A 14,946-nucleotide genomic window follows, 5' to 3' on the forward strand; every position below is an offset into this window, starting at 1 on the left:
ATGTCTACAGAAAACACCCACACTCCTTGTTCCATTTCCCTGGCTCCAGCCTGAGGTTCTGTTTGGCCAGCTCCAGCTCTGTCTTCAGGCTGTTGTACTTGGCTCTCATCTCCTCCACCCTCTGCTGACGGTGCTTCGGGAACTTGAGTTTGGCACTGAAGCAAGCTATCCCCTGTTAACAGCAACACAGCCATTTAAGGGCAAGGTGAGCTTCGGCTAAATATCTGATACAAGTTTTTCACAACAACAAACCTAAGTATCCTGTATGTGTCTCAAATGGAACCCTATTCCTAATACATAGTGCACTACTTTTGAACAGAGCACTATGGGCCCTGGTCAAAATGTTTCACTATATACAGTACCAGTCAAAAATGTGGACACAGCTACTCATTCCGGGGTTTTTCTGAATTGTTTACTATTTTCAATATTGTTGTATAATAGTGGAGACGTCAAAACTATGAAATAACACATATAGAAGAACCCTGTAGTAACAAAAAAAAGTGTTCAACAAATCAAAATACATTTTAGATTCTGCAAAGTAGCCACCCTTTGCCTTGATGACAGCTTTGCACACTCTTGTGAAGCTGGTTGAGAGAATGCCAAGAGTGTGCAAAGCTGTCATCAAGGCAAAGTGTGGCTACTTTGAATAATCAAAAATATATTTAGATTTGTTAAACACTTTTTTCGTTACTACATGATTCCATGTGTTATTTCATAGTTTTAATGTCTTCACTATTATTCTACAATGTAGAAAATAGTAAAACATTTAAGAAAAACCTTTAAATGAGTAGGTGTCCAAACCTTTGACTGGTACTGTATATGTAGGGAATAGGGTGCCATTTGTGACACATCTTCTGACTATATTCACCTTAAATTAGAAAATAATACATTTTCAATGGCTAGTTCATAATTCTATGTATTTATGAATGTATGTATGTACGGTATGTAGTGTCTTCAGAAAGTATTCATACCCCTTGACTTTTTCCACAATTTGTTGTGTTACAGCCTGAATTCATAAATGTATTTGTCACGTCTGCTCCTGCTCCTCCCCTCCGGCGTACGACGTCACCAATGTACTAACCACCGGTCCTGGGATTCATCATTACACACACCTGGCACTCATCATTACACATACCTGTTACTCATCATTACACGTACCTGTTACTCATCATTACACACACCTGTCACTCATCATTACACACACCTGTCACTCATCATTACACGTACCTGTTACTCATCATTACACACACCTGTCACTCGTCATTACACGTACCTGTCACTCATCATTACACGTACCTGTTACTCATCATTACACACACCTGTCACTCATCATTACACACACCTGTCACTCATCATTACACGTACCTGTTACTCATTATAATTCACACCTGGACTCCAGTACCTTCATCATTTCCTCCCCTTTATATGTCACTCTCCTATGTTCACTCACTAGTTGGTATTGTTGTTGTGTATTGGCATTCTGCCTTATGTTAATGTCATGTTCTTGGTTTGGTTTTATTAAAACGTTTCACCTGCACCTGCTTCCGCCCCATCATTACAATATTAAATTGATTTGTTTTCTCAACCCCATAATGACAAAGTGAAAACATGTTTTTAGAAATGTTTTTAGACATTTATTGAAAATGAAAAACATAGTTTGTAGAATACTTTGTCGATGCACCTTTGGCAGCAGCTACAGCTATGTCTTTCTAGGTACGTTTCTAAGCGTTTTCACACCTGGATTGTACAACATCTGCCCATTATTCTTGAAAGAATTCTTCAAGCTCAGTCAAATTGGTTGTTGATTATTGCTGGACATGGAGCTGGTCAGTACCTTCAAGTACCTGGGAACAGTGCTGGACAACAAGTTGATGTTTGAGGAGAACACAGATGCCATCTGTGAAAAGGGACAGCAGAAGTTTTTTATTTCCTGAGAAAGATGAACCTGTTTAATATCAGCAAGACAGCCAATAACACTGTTTTACAGGAGTTTTATTGACTCCGTACTGATGTTCTCAATGGTGGCCTGTTTTGGCAATCTTAATGTTTGCAACAGAAATAGGTTGGACAGGGGGGTTAAGGTAGACAGCAAGGTCATCGGGGTGCAATAGGCACATCTCTCAGTGACATTCAGAAAGTAAGTGGTGAGGGGAGCTAACAGCAGCTCTCCTCCTAGACTGGCCTGATCACCCCCTCAACCATTTTGCACTTCTCCCCTCAAGTTGTTGTTTTAGACTTCCCAAACTCAATAGCAACAGATACAAGAACTATTTTATCCCACAGGCCATACACTTTTGGAATCTGCACGTGAAATTCAATGTATCTCTTTTGCTGCACTTATGCACTATGGCCGCTCCTTTTGATTGATTTTAAGATTGCAACCGATCTCAATATTTCATGTTGTGTATGTATATCTGTTGTATTGTTGTCACTGTCAAAGAGTGTGAATACTTTCTGAAGGCACTGTATGTAGTGCACATGGAGATTATGTACATGCTAGTATCATGTAATGCATGGTAAGTTTGCTATTGTGCTTGGCTATTTCTTTTTTTTGTACACAAACTCAAGAAAAGCCCTGATTTCCCCTGATAAACTAAACATGTATCCAAGCCTATCTTTAAACACCAACATCTCGTCCCCTCACCAGTTTGTCTGCTCCTCCTCCTCTCCTCTGAAGCCTCTCCACGTCATCTATCTCATACACCTTGATCTCGTAGGCCTCTGGGATGTCACTCTCTATCCAGCGAGACCTGGGGGCACTGGCTGACCTCCTGAGAGAGAGGGACGTGTCATGGAAGAGACGCCGAGAGTGGGAGCCTATTCAAGTAGAATGGAATAGAATGGAGTACAGATGTAAGATCTAAATTGGACCTGTATTGTCACAGAAAAATAATCATGCAGCAACAGGATTTGAACGTTTAGTCCATAGTGTTGTTTGTCAGTGGTTAGGCTATTAGCTGGACAAAATGAGGCTACATGAAAAGTGGAATGCTGTTAAGGAAAAAAGCGACATTGATGAAAGTTGTTTTAGGAAAACGTGAATCCCTTTCCAGCTTACCTGGCCCCTAGAAAAAACATAGGCCGCATATAGGAAACAGGCTTCAGCTTTGCCTGTTTCTCTCTGCCCCTGGACCCTGGCCCCAGCCCTTTCTGTCTGGGTCCCGATTCTCCACCCTTCCCAAAGTGTGCACTTGCATACTTGGGCTCCCGAGTGGCACGGTGGTCTAAGGCACTGTATCTCAGTGATAGAGTTCGATTCCAGGCTGTATCACAACCAGCCGTAATTGGGAGTCTGATAGGGCAGCACACAATTGCCCCAGCGTCGTCCGGGTTAGGGTTTGGCCAGGTAGGAAGTAATTGTAAATAAGAGTTTGTTCTTAACTGTCTTGCCTGGTTAAATATAAATAAATACTTTCTCATGGAATTCAGCTAAACAAAAAGGGAAACTCCAATGTTCACACCAATCCCATACTTTTAAATCCATGTCGGGAAGTGAGAACTTGGGAAAAGGTGTAGAGAGCCCTCAGTAAGCTTATTGCCAGTGTGCTATTTTGTTATTGATCCAAATGGATGAGGACATGATTGGGACGTAGGAAGAGAGACAGGAGGCTGCAGTAATGTTGAGATGCCAGCAGGAGGAGCTCTAGTCTAGAACAAATCAAATCAAATTGTACTTGTCACATGTGCCAAATACAATACCTTACAGTGAAATGCTTACTAACAAGCCCTTAAAATATAATTGTGTGTTTGTGCAGGTTTTCAGGGAATTTACAGTACGGAAATCACAAAGCTCATCTGCATTTCCTGTGATGCAGGAAAATTCTCAGCAACAAGAGTGATCAAATTAAGATCCTATATGAGTAGAGTAAAGTAAAATACTTTAGAGCCAGAGGCAGGAGACAAATACCCCAATAAGCCCACTAATATCTAAGAGTAGTACTTTCACTTGACGATTCAAACACTTTTCATTAGGCTCGTTTAAAATGATGCCAAATAAGAGGACAGGAAATAGTAATCTGTGTAACTGCAATGAATGACATAAAAAGCTACTTTTTTCTGAACTCTGAAAACGCATGTCACACACATATCAGTGTTTTTATTGCTGTTAACACAGAGGACCTTGTTTACCATATCTTCACCTGTGTACAGCTCACACCTGATATTTTAACACAGCACAAAACGGAAAACATGAATCAGGCACTTGTATCTACAACAACTTACAATATGACCATTTGGCAAAACTGGTTGAAATTACATCATTATCACGTCATTTCAACCAGTTTTGTCCAGTTGTCCAGGGTGTGCATTCAACTAAGGAATTACTCAGATCAGATCTTACCATGTTGCTCCTCCTATTAGGGTTCCTCCCAATCTGGGTCACACTGATAATAGATCAGCTCGTATCGCTGATAGAGTCTCTGTTGGGTGTGTTGCTCCTTGTGGCTTCGCTTTCTCTTACCATGCTCTCATAGCCACTGCTCACCATGCTGTCCCTATTGGTCAATAACGCTGTCTTCTGGCCGGGGGCAGCTCCCCGCTCAACACGCTAGTGACATCACTGGCATGCCCGCTGAGGTGGTTGGGCCTGCGAGGGGCGGTCAACCAGGCATAGGGCGAGGGTACAGGGTGATCAGGGTGAGCCTCTCCCATCGATCCACAGGTAACTCCGGCCGCTGCCGGGGCTAGTCCTCCGGAGGCCCCTCTAAGCAGCTCTAAAATGTGCCCATTGATGACCCGGACGGGGGACTTTGGTGCAAGGCGTGGTGGTGGGGTCTGAGGCGACCGGGTCTGGTTACGGCTTAGAGACTGGGTGGACCAGGGTGGACTTTGCTCAGGACTCTTCCCATCAGGGGAAAGACCGGTGCTCCTGTTGATGGACTGATGGAGATCCTTGAGAGAAAAGCTGAGGTTCTTGGTACTAGGGATGGAGATCCGGCGGGCATTAGGGCTGGCCATCATCAGTTTCCCTGACGCAGAGAGTTTAGACCGGCCGGATCTTGGAGACTGTAGGGCTGTGTTGGGGTCAGTTATAAAGGTTGACCTGCTGGTTTTGGGAGAATGGGCTGTGTTGGGGGTGTTGTTATGCGTCAAGGGAATGGGCCTAGGGGCCCTCCTTGGGCTCCTGCTGGCCCAGGATAGGGTGGGATGGTTTGACTCACATTCAAAACTTTTGGACTCCTTGGAGCTCACAGAGGACAGGCTACTGCCTCGGTCCAGAGTGTGGAACTCCAGAGGTATTCTACCTAAAGAGTTGGTCCTGTTAGCCAACTGCTCTAGTTTAGCACTGAACAGCCTACTGCTTTCCTCTACAGGGAGTTGCAGCTTCCCGCTATCATGTCTAACACTCAGAGTGGATGGCATGGGCTCCAACGGTGAACTACTGGCTGTGCTGAGAGAACTGTTACTAGTTCTCTGTCTCTGGGTATGCTGCTACAGGCTGTATTTCCGAGCTAGTGAGAAGGGGAGAGGGAGGCTCTCCCTGGCCCAGGAGAAGATCCCCTGCCTGGCTGAGGATGGCCTCCTCTCCAGGGTCAGGGGTGGATGATGTAACATCTGGTTCCATATTTATATACTCCTCTCTCATCAGACTATAGCTCTCCTGCTTGTTGATATTATGCCTGCCTCTTGGTAGACTGGCTATTCTGTGTTGGTTAGCTGCAGGGTAACCAGGGTTACAGTTCTCTGGTGTATTCCGGCTGCTTTCACTACAATCCCCAGACAGCTTTGCAGTAATTAAGGAAGAGGGAACAGGTAGGACTCTGTCATGACAGGTGAGGGAACAGGTGGTAACGTCCCCTCTTCTGGGATAGCACCTATTTGCTTGGTTACCATCCCTCCCACTGGCCCTCTTCTCTGATGACATCGTCTCATAGCAATCGGCCTCCTTCCAGGCATGTGTGTCACATGATGCTGTACCACTAGTTTGACCCAGGAAAGACATCAACACGCTCTCGTTGGTCTTCCTCTCGTAATTCCTTTCATTTCCTGAACCTTTTAGATGATCGTCCTTCTCAGGTTCAGCTGAAGTATCCACTGGCATGGCGAGAGTGTTAGACACCCCTCTGGGATGAGACCCCTCCACATCACTACCCCTATTAACATCAGCGAGCAAGGGGTTTATAAAGGAGGGCAAGAACCTGTTCTCCACCCTGTAAAGAGAAGACATGGCCTTGGGTTTGGTGTTGACTTCAACAGCCATGGTCTTAGTGGTATTAGCATGGTCCATGGCCTTGATAGTGGAGCCTGTAGTAGAAGCTGGATCTTTACTGAAGTTACTGATAATCCTGTTCGGGAGGGAACCCAGTACAGACACTGAAGCCTGGCCAGAGGAGGAGTGGGCATCCCTGATTTTGATGATGTTCCTCGCCCGGCCTCTACTCTCCAGAGCCCCACTGATGGTCACCTCCTCCGCCGTATTGAACACCAGCTCGTCCTGACCCGTCTGGCCCAACGGCTGCTGGACCGTCACTGTGATGGTAGCCTTCATATCCTTTAGGTCTAACTCTGTGGTGGACAGCTGGGGAAGCTGGGGAAGGATCATCTCTCCTAGGGGAACACTGGTAGCCAAGGAGGAGGTGGAGGACTTGGGGGAGAAGAGGGATAGAGAGAGGGGGGGGGGGGTATCAGGGAGCTCTTGACCGCCTGAGAGGTCCTGGTCTTGGGTTGCAGCCAGTCAGACATCTCTGGGTATCCAGCTGGCTCCAGAGACAGTGGAAGAGGAGGATGTGAGTTTGGCACAGGGTTGATCTGAGAGTAGATTTCACGGTGCTGTGGTAGGTAGCTGTACTCAGTGTTGCCCTGGCTCAGGCTCTGGCAGACTGAATGTAAACTGATAGAGCCACAGGGGTATTATGGTTGGTCCTTGTTGGAGCTGGCTGCACTGCCATCCTCACAGTCATACAGACCAGAGTCCTCTCTCTGAAAACTGTCAACCGGAAGACTGCCATCTGTCACCAAGCTCTCTTTCTCAGCCACAATGGAAAACTCACTACACTTCAAATCCATATTCAGTGGTTTAAAGAAAGAGGTATTCTCCCCAGTCTCAGGTCGGCCTGAGCCATCTTGGGGGACTGGAGGGGACTGTGGCAGAAGGTTCTTTTAAGAATGACTTGGTAACCGTCTCGCTCCAGTTGATGCACCCGAGTCGCTCCTGCAGCTTGGCGAACGTGTCACACTTAAGACTCAAGTCCCTCTCACACTGGCCCACTTCTTCTGCTGTATTCTGAAAAGTTGTTCTTGGATGATGCTCTCATTCTCCTTCCTCTCATTCTCCTTCCATCGCGCACCAGCGACTCCTGTGGCGGGCCGGGCGCAGTGCGCGCTAACCAAGGTTGCCAGGTGCACAGTGTTTCCTCCAACACATTGGTGAGGCTGGCTTCCGGCGTTGGATGCGCGCTGTGTTAAGAACCAGTGCGGCTCGGTTGGGTTGTGTATCGGAGGACGCATGACTTTCAACCTTCGTCTCTCCCGAGTCCGTACGGGAGTTGTAGCACAATTGGATACCACGAAATTGGGGAGAAAAAGGGGTAAAAATGTAAAAAAAATGTCTCTTATTTTATTTTGATTTTATTTCACCTTTATTTAACCAGGTAGCCTAGTTGAGAACACCTTTATTTAACCAGGTAGCCTAGTTGAGAACAAGGTCTCATTTACAACTGCGACCTGGCCAAGATAAAGCAAAGCAGTGCGACACAAACAACAACAAGGAGTTACACATAAACAACCGTACACTCAATAATACAATAGAAAAAAAGAAAGTCTATATACAGTGTGTGCAAATGGCGTGAGGAGGTAAGGCAATAAATAGGCCATGGTAGCGAAGTAAAATACAGTGTAGCAAATAACACTGGAGTGATAGGTGTACAGATGAGGATGTGCAAGTAGATATACTGGTATGCAAAAGAGCAGGAAAGTAAATAAAAACAATATGGGGATGAGGTAGGTAGATTGGATGGGCTATTTACAGATGGACTATGTACAGCTGCAGCGATCAGTTATCTGCTCAGATAGCTGATGTTTAAAGTTAGTGAGGGAAGTTTGCCGAAGTCGAGGATCCGTAGGATAGTCAGTTTTATGAGGGTATGTTTGGCGGCGTGAGTGAAGGAGGCTTTGTTGCGAAATAGGAAGCAGATTCTAGATTTAATTTTGGATTGGAGATGTTTAATATGAGTCTGGAAGGAGAGTTTACAGTCCAGCCAGACAACCAGAATATGTGGACAACTACAAATCCCTAAGTCGGAACCGTCCAGCTTAGTGATGCTAGTCGGGTGGGCGGGTGCGGGCAGCGAAGAGCATGCATTTAGTTTTACTTGCATTTAAGAGCAGTTGGAGGCCACGGAAGGAGAGTTGTATGACATTGAAGCTCGTTTGGAGGTTTGTTAACACAGTGTCCAAAGAAGGGCCAGATGTATACAGAATGGTATCGTCTGCGTAGAGGTAGATCAAGGAATCACCCACAATATATATTGTGTTACTGTCTACTAAGAGTTAGGCCACCCAAGGTTAATTGAATAATACTTTTGTCACCATTATTGGCACCATGGTAATAAATCTCTAATTCAGTCATTTACATACTTTAGCCTTCTTCTGTGTCCTACGAATGTGTGAGGCGATCTGGACAGTTGACAGTGTCTCTGAGCAGTGTTCTGGTAAGTCAGTCACATGGGCCAGCACGGTCGTACGACAGTTAATATTACCCAGAGACTCCTGTAGCAGCATGGTCACTTCATTGTCCCTGTGGCGAGCACAAAATAAAACCATCCTCGTCATCACCAACATCCTCATCAACGTCATACATTATCCATAAAGAATACAATTCTAGTATATACCAGTATTATACATACAATTTCATTATCTACTGCATGAATCAATAATTTCCTGTTTCATTGCAATGTAATTACAATCAATGTTAGAGTCTCCCGTGTCTAACCTGTTAGGGATGTTTTTTGTTTCCATTGTTGAGTAAGGCCAGGATAACACTGCCCAGCTCTGACTCAGGACGTTCAGTTCTGCTGTCAGGGGTTCTACTGGATCCCTTTATACTGTCAGCCAGGTCTATCATAATCAACCTGCTATGACCGCCTGGTACTGAGGGTGGAGAGGAAATTAAATACAGGAAAGAATATTTGAGAACTGAACAAAGTATTCAAAGTATTCTTGGAAAACAAATTAGGTACAGTTTATTAAGTCAGAAGATGAAATCACCAGATGCTTATTAGTTGGATAGCTTACTCACAAGTCTGCAGGGGGACACAGAGTACAAGTTACGCACAGGTCACTGACCAAAGAGCACACAAATAAATAACTAAGATTTTGTTACTGTCTTGGAAAAGGTCTCTGAACTACATGTGTACACATTAAAGGGAGGTATCATAAACTTAGCCATGTGTAACATATGGATTTGCATTAGTATACGCATCAAATGTTCCAATGCAAAGTTACACATCTCTTTTCAATTATCTTTGTTATTACATAAAACCGATCAGTCAAGTCGGTAAATATTTTTCCGGGGTATGATGCCATATGGAGGACCCGGCAAGCCAGCCTATTCCCTATAATGTAAACTCCAACAGAAATAACTTTCAATCTATAACTTCAAATTAAATCAAATTGGTTTAAATGTCATTTTCAGCCAACTTACAAGCAAATACTTTATGAATTTATTGCTCCAAATCAACTCAGAGTTAGCCAACTAGCCAGCTAATGTTAGCCCTACTAGCCTGCTAACATTAGACCTACCGCATAAGTCAAGACATTTGCTATCAACACCTAGCTTACAGCTACATTAAACCAACAATTTGTAATTACATAACACCATCTAACCAGTTATCAAAGAATGTTAGCTATATGCAGTTATCTTAGCCAGCAAGCTAGCCAGCCACCTAACGTTAAAAAATCAGCTACTAGCCTAGCCAGCCTAGCCAATCACCATGGTTATGGTAGACGCGCTAAATACTGGAGACCAGGTAGAACACAATTAACCCAACACAACCACAGATTAAAAGCAAAGAGAGAAAAATTTTTTCAAAAAATCAAATAAAAAAGAGATGTACAGATTGACAGCTGGGGGCCATCCGGCTCCGTTAGCTGATTCTCGGCTTCACCGGGAATCAGAAAAATCAAAAATAGATTACAGATTTCCATAAACTAGCACTAAGCCAAGGTAGAAAAGGGGGGGGGGGGGGGGGGGGGGGGGGGGGGGGGGAGCAATAGGGGGGACGACAAAGCAATAGTCCGGTGGCCATTTGATTAATTGTTCAGCAGTCTTATGGCTTGGGGGTAGAAGCTGTTAAGGAGCCTTTTGGTCCTAGACTTGGTGCTCCAGTACCGCTTGCCATGCTGTAGCAGAGAAAACAGTCAATGATTTGGATGACTGGAGTCTCTGACAATTTTCCTCTGAGAAGCTGTTAAGGAGCCTTTTGGTCCTAGACTTGGTGCTCCAGTACCGCTTGCCATGCTGTAGCAGAGAAAACAGTCAATGATTTGGATGACTGGAGTCTCTGACAATTTTCCTCTGACACCGCCTATTATATAGGTTCTGGATTGCATGGAAGCTTGGCCCCAGTGATGTACTGGGCCGTACGCACTACCCTCTGTAGCACCTTACGGTCAGATGCTGAGCAGTTGCCACACCAGGCGGTAATGCAACTGGTCAGGATGCTCTCGATGGTGCAGCTGTAGAACTTTTTGAGGATCTGGGGACCTATGACAAATCTTTTCAGTCTCCTGAGGGGGAAAATGTTTTGTTGTGCCCTCTTCATGACTGTATTGGTGTGTTTGGACATTGATAGATCGTCGGTGATGTGGACACCAAGGAACTTGAAACTTTCAACCCGCTGCACTACAGCCTCGTTCATGTTAATGGGGGCTTGTTCGTCCCGGCTTTTCCTGTAGTCCACGATAAGCTCCTTTGTCTTGCTCACATTGAGGGAGAGGTTCTTATCATTGTGGTCAGCAAACTTGATGATGGTGTTGGAGTCGTGTTTGGCCATGCAGTCGTGGGTGAACAGGGAGTACAGGAGGGGACTAAATACACACTCCTGAGGGGCCCCGGTGTTGAGGATCAGCGTGGCAGACGTGTTGTTGCCTACCCTTACCGCCTAGGGGCGGCCCGTCAGGAAGTCCAGGATCCAGTTGCAGAGGGAGATGTTTAGTCCCAGGGTCCTTAGCTTAGTGATGAGCTTTGTGGGCGCTATGGTTTTGAACGCTGAGCTGTAGTCAATGAACAGCATTCTCATATAGGTGTTCCCTTTGTCCAGGTGTGAAAGGGCAGTGTGGAATGCGATTGAGAATGTGTCATCTGTGGATCTGTTGGGACGGTATGCAAATAGGAGTGTGTCTAGTGTATCCGGAAGGATGCTGTTGATGTGAGCCATGACCAGCCTTTCAAAGCACTTCATGGCTACCGATGTAAGTGCTATGGGGCGGTAATCATTTAGGCAGGTTACCTTCGCTTCCTTGGGCACAGGGACTATGGCGGTCTGCTTGAAACATGTAGTTATTACAGACTCTGTCAGAGAGAGGTTCAGTGAAGACACTTGCCAGTTGGTCCACACATGCTTTGAGTACACATCCTGGTAATCCATCTGGCCCAGTGGCTTTGTGAATGTTGACCTGTTTAAAAGGTTTATCCATGTTTATTTTAAATAGGCTAATTGATCATTAGAAAACCCTTTCGCAATTATGTTAGCAGAGCTGAAAACTGTTGTGCTGATTAAAGAAGCAATAAAACTGTCCTTTAGGCTAGTTGAGTATCTGGAGCATCAGCATTTGTGGGTATGATTACAGGATCAAAATGGCCAGAAACTTTCTTCTGAAACAGTCTATTCTTGTTCTGAGAAATTAAGGCTATTTTATGTCAGAAATTGCCAAGAAACTGAAGAGCTCGTACAACGCTGTCACAGACAGCGCAAACTGGCTCTAACCAGAATAGAAAGAGGAATGGGAGGCCCCGGTGCACAACAGAACAAGAGGACAAGTACATTAGAGTGTCTAGTTTGAGAAACAGACGCCTCACAAGTCCTCAACTGGCAACTGTTATGTTTGGGGCAAATCCAACACAACCCATCCCTGTGTACCACTCTTCATATTTTCAAGCATGGTGGTGGCTGCATCATGTTATAGCTATGCTTGTCATCCGCAAGGACTAGGGAACAGAGCCAAGCGCAGGCAAAATCTTTGAGGAAACCTGGTTCAGTCTGTTTTCCAACAGACACTGGTAGACAAATGAATATTTAATTAGGACAACCTAAAACACAACCTAAAACACCTTAATCAGCTTGATATTCTATGGCAAGACTTGAAAGTGGCTGTCTAGCAATGATTAACAACCAACTTGACATAGCTTGAAGAATTTTAAAAAATTATAATATGCATAATACTTACAATATAGGTGTGCAAAGCTCTTAGAGGCTTACCCAGAAAGACTTGCAGCTGTAATCGCTGACAAAGGTGACTCAGGGGTGTGATAATTTGCAAATACTCCTAAAAACATGTTTTCACTTTGTCATTATGGGGTATTATTTGTAGATGGGTGAGAAAAAATATCTTTATTCAATTTTGAATTCAGGCTGTAACACAACAACATGTGGAATAAGTAAAGGGTATGAATACTTTCTGAAGGCCCTGTATGTAGAGAGGGAGAGAAAACAACAACAACATGTGGAATAAGTAAAGGGGTATGAATACTTCCTGGCCCTGTATGTAGAGAGGGAGAGAAAACAACAACAACAACATGTGGAATAAGTAAAGGGGTATGAATACTTTCTGAAGGCCCTGTATGTAGAGAGGGAGAGAAAACAACAACAACATGTGGAATAAGTAAAGGGGTATGAATACTTCCTGGCCCTGTATGTAGAGAGGGAGAGAAAACAACAACAACATGTGGAATAAGTAAAGGGGTATGAATACTTTCTGAAGGCCCTGTATGTAGAGAGGGAGAGAAAACAACAACAACATGTGGAATAAGTAAAGGGGTATGAATACTTCCTGGCCCTGTATGTAGAGAGGGGAGAGAAAACAACAACAACATGTGGAATAAGTAAAGGGGTATGAATACTTTCTGAAGGCCCTGTATGTAGAGAGGGAGAGAAAACAACAACAACATGTGGAATAAGTAAATGGGTATGAATACTTCCTGGCCCTGTATGTAGAGAGGGAGAGAAAACAACAACAACATGTGGAATAAGTAAAGGGGTATGAATACTTTCTGAAGGCCCTGTATGTAGAGAGGGAGAGAAAACAACAACAACATGTGGAATAAGTAAAGGGGTGTGAATACTTTCTGAAGGCCCTGTATGTAGAGAGGGAGAGAAAACAACAACAACATGTGGAATAAGTAAAGGGGTATGAATACTTTCTGAAGGCCCTGTATGTAGAGAGGGAGAGAAAACAACAACAACATGTGGAATAAGTAAAGGGGTATGAATACTTTCTGAAGGCCCTGTATGTAGAGAGGGGAGAGAAAACAACAACAACATGTGGAATAAGTAAAGGGGTATGAATACTTTCTGAAGGCCCTGTATGTAGAGAGGGAGAGAAAACAACAACAACATGTGGAATAAGTAAAGGGGTGTGAATACTTTCTGAAGGCCCTGTATGTAGAGAGGGGAGAGAAAACAACAACAACATGTGGAATAAGTAAAGGGGTATGAATACTTTCTGAAGGCCCTGTATGTAGAGAGGGAGAGAGGGGGATAGAGGTACTCTAGCACTCCAGACCTGCACAGCAAAAATTGTAATATTAAATGTTGTTCAATGTGACAATGCCGAAGTCATTATGTAACTGGGACTATGTAGCGTAAATACGTTAACTCCCACTACCTGGCTTTTTTGACAATACATCTGAATAAGGGATGTCTTGTCAAAAAAGGGGGCCTTCAATAAGGGATGTATTGTCAAAAGAATGGGGCCTTCAAATTAACAAACAAAACACAGTCATTATACAAGATACCCTTAATGTGACATGACACCTTAGCGGCATACTGTATATAGTCAGTGGTGGAAAAAGTACCCAATTGTCATACTTGAGTAAAAGTAAAGATACCTAATAGAAAATTACTCAAGTAAAGGTGAAAGTTATCCAGTGAAATACTACTTGACTTAAAGTCTAAAAGTATTTGGTTTGAAATATACATATAATATAAATACTTCCTAATTCCTTATATTAAGCAAACCAGATGGCACCATTTTCTTGTTTTTTAAATGTATGGATAGCCAGAGGCTATCTTCAACACTCAGACATAATTTACAAATAAATTATTTCTGTTTAGTGGGTCTGCCAGATAAGAGGCAGTAGGCATGACCAGGGATGTTCTCTTGATAAATGTGTGAATAGGACCATTTCCCTGTGCTGCTAAGCATTCATACTTTTGCATGTCAGGGAAAATGTATGTTGTAAAAAGTACAATATTTTTTTAGTAAAGTACAGATACCCTCCAAAACTACTTAAGTAGTACTTAACTACTTTACACCACCGTATGTAGTGATAACAGTGCAACTACAGCAGCACATGTTTTTCTGTGTTCTTAAGACCTGGGGCTTCATTAAGAAAATGTACTTATGCACAGATTTCACACGAATGAAAATAAAATGCAGAACTGACGATTCCATGTTTAGCGTAACAAAGATTCAAGTCTGTTCTATAAGCGTTTCAAATTTCTATCTGATCTGAACCGTCCACAACAATAACACCATCGATCATAATTTACCTGCCTTCCATAGATGGGGTCCTCATAGAGATATAGGTCTGCTGGTGGGCTGTCCTGGAGGTTGCCTGACAGGAAGTCCCTGAGGACCTCGTCCTCCCCACAGACATCCATAGCAGAGACAGACACAGCCAGGCTGGCCCCAGTCCTCTCCCTCCTCCTCTCCATGTGACTGTAGAACCAGGAGATGGCACACGGGATGACCCCTAGACTCTGGCTACTGCTATCACTACCCATCATG

Source organism: Oncorhynchus clarkii, chromosome 4 (genome assembly GCF_045791955.1).
Source record: "Oncorhynchus clarkii lewisi isolate Uvic-CL-2024 chromosome 4, UVic_Ocla_1.0, whole genome shotgun sequence".
NCBI lineage: Eukaryota > Metazoa > Chordata > Actinopteri > Salmoniformes > Salmonidae > Oncorhynchus > Oncorhynchus clarkii.